The sequence below is a fragment of the Cupressus sempervirens genome, chromosome 3 (genome assembly GCF_028749045.1).
Source record: "Cupressus sempervirens isolate cs-2001-9-10 chromosome 3, ASM2874904v1, whole genome shotgun sequence".
NCBI lineage: Eukaryota > Viridiplantae > Streptophyta > Pinopsida > Cupressales > Cupressaceae > Cupressus > Cupressus sempervirens.
In genome coordinates this window covers 809,333,176-809,341,353 of record NC_143120.1, presented here as the reverse complement: position 1 = coordinate 809,341,353, position 8,178 = coordinate 809,333,176, and positions in this window count along the sequence as shown.

Below are 8,178 nucleotides of genomic sequence, written 5' to 3'. Positions count from 1 at the left end.
TTACCATGGATGTTTACACTCCATCAACACTACAAGAGTGGGCCTACGGGTTCCACATGTTTGGGAGGTGTAGCTACCTTCACCACTGTTGGGGACCAATGTATAGTGATGGTCTATTTCTAGTTGAGACCGATGCTTGATGTTTCACTTGGTATTTTAGGTTTTTGGAGTACGTTCCTTTTGACTTATGTTTTAATTGGAATGTATGGATATCATGTTTAGATGATGTTAGTTTTATTTGATGCATTCTTTTATATTGATGATATAGCATATGGTTAGATGATGTGATTCATTTACTTGGAGTATTTATGCTTGTTGGATTAGCATGTTAAATCTTCTTGTTCTTATGATGTTATTACATTGTGGTGGTGACACCCTCATAAGATAGCTTTGACTATCTAGTTGGTAGTTTGGGATGTTAGCATGGGGATGGCTAGGGCCTTTGAGGTCTCATGATGCTATTACAATTAGGAGGAAACACACACGAGTTTTAGTTGTGTTGGTGCTTAGATGTTTATGTTTTTCTTCATATGGTGTTTGGAATATGAACCATGTATGTACATTGTGATGTTGTTTTTCACATGTCTTTCATACATTGTTATGGTTTGGATGGATAGATGTTTTCTCCTTCTCGTTGCATGGTGTCTTGAATTTCATGTGTTTGAGTGTCCAAGCATTGATTATTGTGGATATGGTACTCCCCGGCGTGGAGGTTATAACTCTTTCCCCCTTCTGTTTGTTCATCGAGTTGTTTCTATTCAATCTTTGGTGATAGTGGTTCAACATTGGCCAATACTGGAAGAGTATCACACACCTTAAGGAGTCATATCATATGATATTGGAAAGTATCACACCATAGTAGTGACAAATATCATATGATATTGAGAACTATCGCCTGGCCATACTAAGAAGTATTGCCTAGCTATAGTGAAAAGTATCGCCTGGACAAAATGTATTGCCTAGCTATAGTGAGAAATATCACTTAGTTGCAATAAAGTTTCACCTAATTTATTGCAAAAACCTACTTAGGCAAGCAACACGTATCTCCAGACATTTCGATTGAGAGTTGAAGGGTGTTTTGGGCATCCTTTAGAGTTACACAGCTTCCTAGTTCAATAGCTTGTTTATGGGGTTTAAAATATATTGTTTAAATATAAGTTGACATATCTTTAATTCCTTATACTCAAGATATTTTCTAATATATGTGATGATTCATTTAATATAGGTTCCAGACCTCTCCGAGTTAAGATAAAGATTCTAGGAAATTTTAGGGCTTCAAAAATTCAAACTTAGCCAAATTCTAGGGCTTCAAGATTTTAGACTTAACCAAATTTCAGGAGTTAATATTTATCTTTTTGCATGGGGTCTAGTACATGAGTGGTTGTACCTTTGAGCCCTTGTCTTCTGCATGACTATTATTGATCTCTGCTTGTGATTCTTGATTATGGTATGATTAGAGGATATGAACTTGTATGTCTAACCATGCTAGGATCTTTTACTTTGGGATTGAACAAGAATATCCCCTTGGTATATTCTCATGATTCGTGTGATCTTTGGTTTGTGAGTTGCATAATAAAGCTTGGAGATCTTTGGAAGTATTTTTAAGGCTTCCACTAGTGTAGGTGAACATGTGAGTTTAGCCATATTAACTATTCTCATCACCTTGTTTTGTTGACTCATTATTACACTTGGTTACTTTATGTTGTTGTTAAGTAACTATTTTAAGAAAAAAAGTATTCAGTGCATGTTTTATCCTTGTATTCCAAGGATCTTCGGGTGGGGCATTACACATAGTATGCCATTTTTGTTATGATGATGTAGTTTTGTACAATATTTATTATTTTATATCTCTAGTTTTTATGCATCAATTTCTTTTTTTTTGTTAGTTTTTACCTTTTACTATCACACCCTCCTTGATTGTCAATATTCAACTACCATATGGTTATATATTGTGCTTCAATGTCCCTCTACCACTATCACTATCTCATTAGTGTGGAAACATCATTTATCATTGTACATGAACTTATAATAGCTCACTCAAACATTTGCAATTCTTCAATAGCAGACAAATAATTCAACAGTTTTCTAGGTTGCCCCATTATTATTTCACCATCCATTGCCACCTTATTGAATTTGCAAAGACATGACACCAACAATCCTTTAGTTAGTTTCCCTTGGTCTTATATGGTTATCTCTCAAATCATTTATCCCCTTGTGTCTAAGTGCGTGGTCATGTGGGACTCAAGGGTTAGTTAGGTATCAACAATCTAAGTTATGTTCTTAATATGTAGCCATATTCTTGGAGGTTACATATTATTTTTTAATGTACATAGGTTCATTTTTCAATGAAATCTCTACTTTTCTATACCTTTATAAAATTTAATAAAAAATGGTTTGCATTTTCTTACTTTGGGGGGATTAAATTTTCTTCCTAAAATACATTGAGGGTTCAGAAGACAATTAATTACTATACATTAATCATGAAAACTCAATCTTCTAACAAAAATAATAAAACCTCTTTTATTGACTATGATATGTCACATAATTACTACACATGAAAACCTCAAATGACTAGATTACTCATGCCCAAGGTGTTACATTCCACCTTGGATGATACACCACTAAATTTAATTAAACAAATAAGATGATTTGATGAATAAGAACAAGATGGACGATGTTATGATATTGATTTCATTGCATGCTTGGTATGGTCTCTTATTTTACTTTAAGTCTTAAATAATCTTAAATAAATTTGGAATAATAAGGATTTTTTTTTTTGTTCAATTAATGTGTTTTGATTACTTTAGATGGAGTGAAAATAGAATACATTGACACACTATTCCATATCCTCTAGTGAGGACTTTCCTAGTCAAATTTAAGTCATTGTGGTCACCATTACAAGGCTATGAAAAAAAAAAGATTGACAAATAACCTACACACACACACATGTGAGGGAGAGGTAGAATCTGACAGCGGGGTTTGTAGTATGTATATGTATAGTCCAAAAGATCAATCTTCTCTTCTACATTTTGTTCTACTATGGATACATTGAGTGATATTTTTAGATGCTTACTTTTGATTTCTTTTGGCATTGTTTAATATAAGAAGATGTCAACTTGGTCTAATTAGATGTTATTTCTAGTTCCAATAACTACCAATTAATAACACAACCATCCAAAGGGAACTTGAAAATAGACAAAAGCTATCAAAAGAGTGAGCATCCCTCCAATCTAAAACATAATTTATTTAGAAATAAACAAAATCCTTTCAAGAAAGATATGTCTTCCAAATTTGGCAAGACTTCCTCCAAGACAAAGTAAGTTGTGACAAATATAAGCTAGAAGAGTCCAAAAGATTTACAAGAAGCCATGCACCATCATCACATCTCATCCAAGTCATCTTCCACTAGTACAAATAAAAACCAAGTTTTCATACATGAATTTTGTCTTTTCCAAAGAGTTAGAGATTTGACTTAGTTGCTCATTGTCATATCACTCTAAGATATTTCCTCATCACTTTTAGATTATAGAATTTCAAATATTATAGTGGGAGATCTTACACAACTTTTAGTTTAAGAATTTAATCTTTAACACCTCCATTTATCTTTTTATTTTATTTTAAATTTATATTAATTATAAATTTACAAAAAAACCATGTTGATATCAATACTTACAAACTCTAGTAAAAAATGAACTTTAACATACCAACCAAAGTAAACCCTTTAATAAGTTGCATCTATAATTTGAAAATTGATCATTTATCTAATTTTTTCATGAATACTACATGCTTCTTATATAAATGATTGTTAATTATCAAAATCTAATACAAAAATAAATTTTGACTAATTATTCTTATAGAAAACATTATTGTCCAAATTTATGCCCATAATTATCCTTAAATAATGGACACAACTATTTTCCAACAAAAAAAATGCAAGTACACAAGTTTGAAAATCAAAATTTGCATACTAAGTGGTTATCTCCACAATGTTGTAAACATGAAAAAAGCTATTGAAAGCACATTATATTACATGACTAGATTTTAATTTTTCCACTAGGGGATATGAGCTAGTTGTCGCCCATCTACGCAATGTTGTCTTGTTAACTATTAGCTTTCCCCCTAAAAACTGCCTAAAAAAACCATGGTACCTACACACAAACATGCCAAAACAAATCACCATGAACATCAATAGTCGTTTACTTTTTTTCATTTTTCATTTTCTTGATTTCCAATTGGTCCATTTTTCCAAAAAGTACTATAACGACCATTGGGGGGGGCCTTAGTGGTAAGTATTGGGAAAATGTTTTAAAATGACACTTTTAGACTATCTTGCGCTCTATGAGTTATACAAAGAACTTCATAAATGTGGGAAAGATGAAACGTTAGATTTAAGCTCTTCACTCACGTATGGAAGTTCACCAAAAATATCAGCAAATTTTGACATATGGATTAGGAACTGAAGGTACACGAAGTTAGCCTAAATGACTATTGAATTGTTTCCCCTATACTAGTTTTTTCTTCAACAATAACCATTTTTTTAAACAATCACTAATAAATGAGATAACCTTTAAATAATCACAGGAGTAATAAATGAGATAATACCTATTCAAGAACTTGATTATGTTACCTTGGAGATTTTTAGTGAAGACAATCTTGAAGCAATTTGGATAGTGGGTTCAATTGACTTCCTATATACTCCTAACAACATTGGCACAACTCCAAATAGGGTTGGCCTCTCCTAACAAGGATTCAAATTCTCTTGTTAGGGACTCATATGTACTAATTGCATTTCATTGGCTCCTAAGACTATCCTTTCACAAGGAACTTTTATATTAGTACATCATCCTATGGGCATCATTCCCACTGAGGTTTTCCCTCTAATCAAGGGTTTCCCTAGTTAACAAATTTGGTGTCATTGTGTATGTTTAACTTTCTATGGTTATTGCATCCTTTGAGTACACATTTAAGATTTGATAATGTTTTTTTAAGCACACAACAAATTCCACACCCCCTTCGCCCCCCACCCCCCCTCAATTGTATTGGTGGACTTTACTTTCTAATAATTGTCACACCCCATCTTTAATTTTCATACATTTTTTGCCTCCTTAAGTTGTAGGTAGGGGGGTGTTGATTTGGATAAGATACTTTTTCTAGCTAGCTATACTTTATGACTCATTCACACCTTGTCTCTTAAGCTTACCATGGTAATTTTATTTTACTTTTTATTGTATTTAGCATGATTTGAACACATAACATGTTGTTAGTACATCTTACAATTTTATACTTTTCCTCATAAAATGTTTATCTAATTGTATTGCATCTTATTGTAACTTTTTTTAATGGCAATATAACAATACTCCATTGCAATTATCTTTAGAAGAAGATTGTTTAGCTTTTATTATAGATTATTGTACTTAAGGCTTCATCATTACCATAAAACTCATTTTTAAGGGTTTGTACTTTTAGAACTTTCAAGAAAAATCATTATGTCCAATAGAATATTAAAACCTTAGGATCATTCACACAATTGTCAAAATAAGAGACCAAAAATGTTGATTTTTTTGTCTTAGTTTTGACTAAAAGCATATGTACAAATTGCATGGATTCATATATATCCATTCAATATTCTTTTTTTGTATGTCTTTTACATATTTCAATGAGTTTTTGCATTTTGTACTAACATATGATTTTTTTTAGAAAATTATTATTTTGTGTAGTATTTTATTTTTGTTACAGTGATGTATTTTTGTACAACATTTGTAATTTTATATATCTAGTTTTTATTCATCAATTTCCTATTTTTTTGTTATTTTTTTACCTTTAATTATCACATCCTCCTCGATTATTAGTATTCAACTACCATATGGTTATTTATTGTGCTTCAATGTCCCTCTACCACTGTTACTATCTCATTAGTGGCATACCATCATTTATAATTGTATATGAATTTATAATAGCTCACTAGAATGTTTGCAATTCTTCAATAGTACACAAATAACTTGACAATTTTCTAGGTTGCGCCATTAATATTTCACCATTCATTGTCACCTTAGTTTCTTTGCAAAGATATGTTGACACCACCAATCCTTTAGTTAGTAGCCCTTGGTTTTATAGGGCTATCTCTCAAATCATTAATCCCCTATGTCTAAGTGCTTGATCATGCATGAGAGACAAGGGTTAGTTGGGTATTGACAATCTAAGTTATATTCTTAACATGTAGCCATATGCTTGGATGTTACATTTTTTTTTTTGATGGACATAGGTTCATTTTTCAATGAACTCTCCACTTTTTTATACCTTTATAAAAATTTATAAAAAAATGGTTTGCATTTTCTTACTTTGGGGCAATTATATTTTCTTCCTAAAACACATTGAGGGTTTAGAAGATAATTAAAATTTACTATACATTAGTCATGGAAACTCAATCTTCTAACAAAAATACTAAAAACCTATTTTATTGACTATGCTATGTCACATAATTACTACACTTGAAAACCTCAAATGACTAGATTACCTGTCCAAGGGGTTACAATCCACATTGAATGATACACCACTGAATTTTTATTTTTATTTTTAAAGAAAATTTGATAAATAAGAACAAGATGGATGAGGTTATAATATTGATTTCATTTCATGCTTCGTATGGTCTCTTATTTTACTTCAAGTCCTAGATAAATCTTTTTTTATTTTTGCAATAATAAGGGAATTTTCTGTATAGTTGATGAGTTTTGATAACTTTAGATGGAGTGAAAATAGACTATATTGACACACTATTCTATATGCTATAGTGATGACTTTCCTAGTCAAATTTAAGTAATTGTGGTCACCATTACAAGGCTATGAAAAGCACAAGATTGACAAATAACATATATATATTTTTAAATGTCTAAAAGACCAATCTTCTCTTCTACAATTTGTTCTACTATGGTTACATTGAGTGACATTTTTATATGTCTTCTTTTGATTTCTTTTGGCATTGTTTAATATAAGAAGAGATCAACTTGGTCTAGTTAGATGTTATTTCTAGTTCCAATTACTACCAATTAGTGAAACAACCATCCAAAGAGAAATTGAAAAATAGACGGAAGCCTAAGATAGTTTCTTTATCAAAAGAGTGAGCATCCCCCAATCTAAAGTATAATTTATCTAGAAAAGAAAAGAAAAAGAAACAGTTAAGAAAGACATGTCTTCCAAATTTGGCCAGTCTCCTTCCAAGACAAAGTAAGTTGTGACAACCAAATGCTAGAAGAGTCTAAAAGATTTACAAGAAGCCATGCAACATCATCACATCTCATCCAAGTCATCTTCCACTAGTACAAATAAAGACCAAGTTTTTTATACATGAATTTTGTCTTTTTTAGTGAGTCATCATCATATCGCTCTACGATATTTCCTCATTGATTTTAGATTATAGCATTTCAAATATTATAGTTAGAGATTGTGCACAACTTTTAGTTATGAATTTCATCTGTAACTCTTCCAATTATCTTTTATTATTATTTTAAATATACATTATTTACGAATTTACAAGAAAAAATATGTTAATATCAATACCTACAATCTCCAATAAAATATGAATTTTAACCTACCAACCAAAGTAAGCTCTTCAATAAGTTACATCTATAATTTGAAAATTGATCGTCCATCCAAATTGTCCACGAGTACTGAAATTCTACACAATTCTTATATACATGATTATTAATTATTAAAATCCAACACACAAGTCAATTTTAACTAATTATTCTCATAGAAAACATTAAAATTTTCAACGGATTGATTGTCCTAATCTACCTCTACAGTGTTGTAAAAATAAAAAAATTAGTGAAAACACTATGTTATATAGATGTTTCACAGAAAATAACAATTTTTAAAAATAATACTTTTACATAATCACAAGAATAATAAACTCACATTTCCTAAAATAATGGATGTGACTATTCTCGAGAAGTAATACTATGCAAGTATACCTCCTTTATGTTGTAAAAATGTAAAAAAAAGCTAGTGAAAACATTATGTTATACATTTTTTTTCTTCAAGAAAATAACACTCGTTTTTTTCAATAAGCTCTTCGATAATAACAAATGAGATAATACCATATTTAATAACAAGCATGATGTGCATAGAAGAGATGAATCCACTAGAATGAGAATGCTTACATGGATGTAGACATCCCTTCCC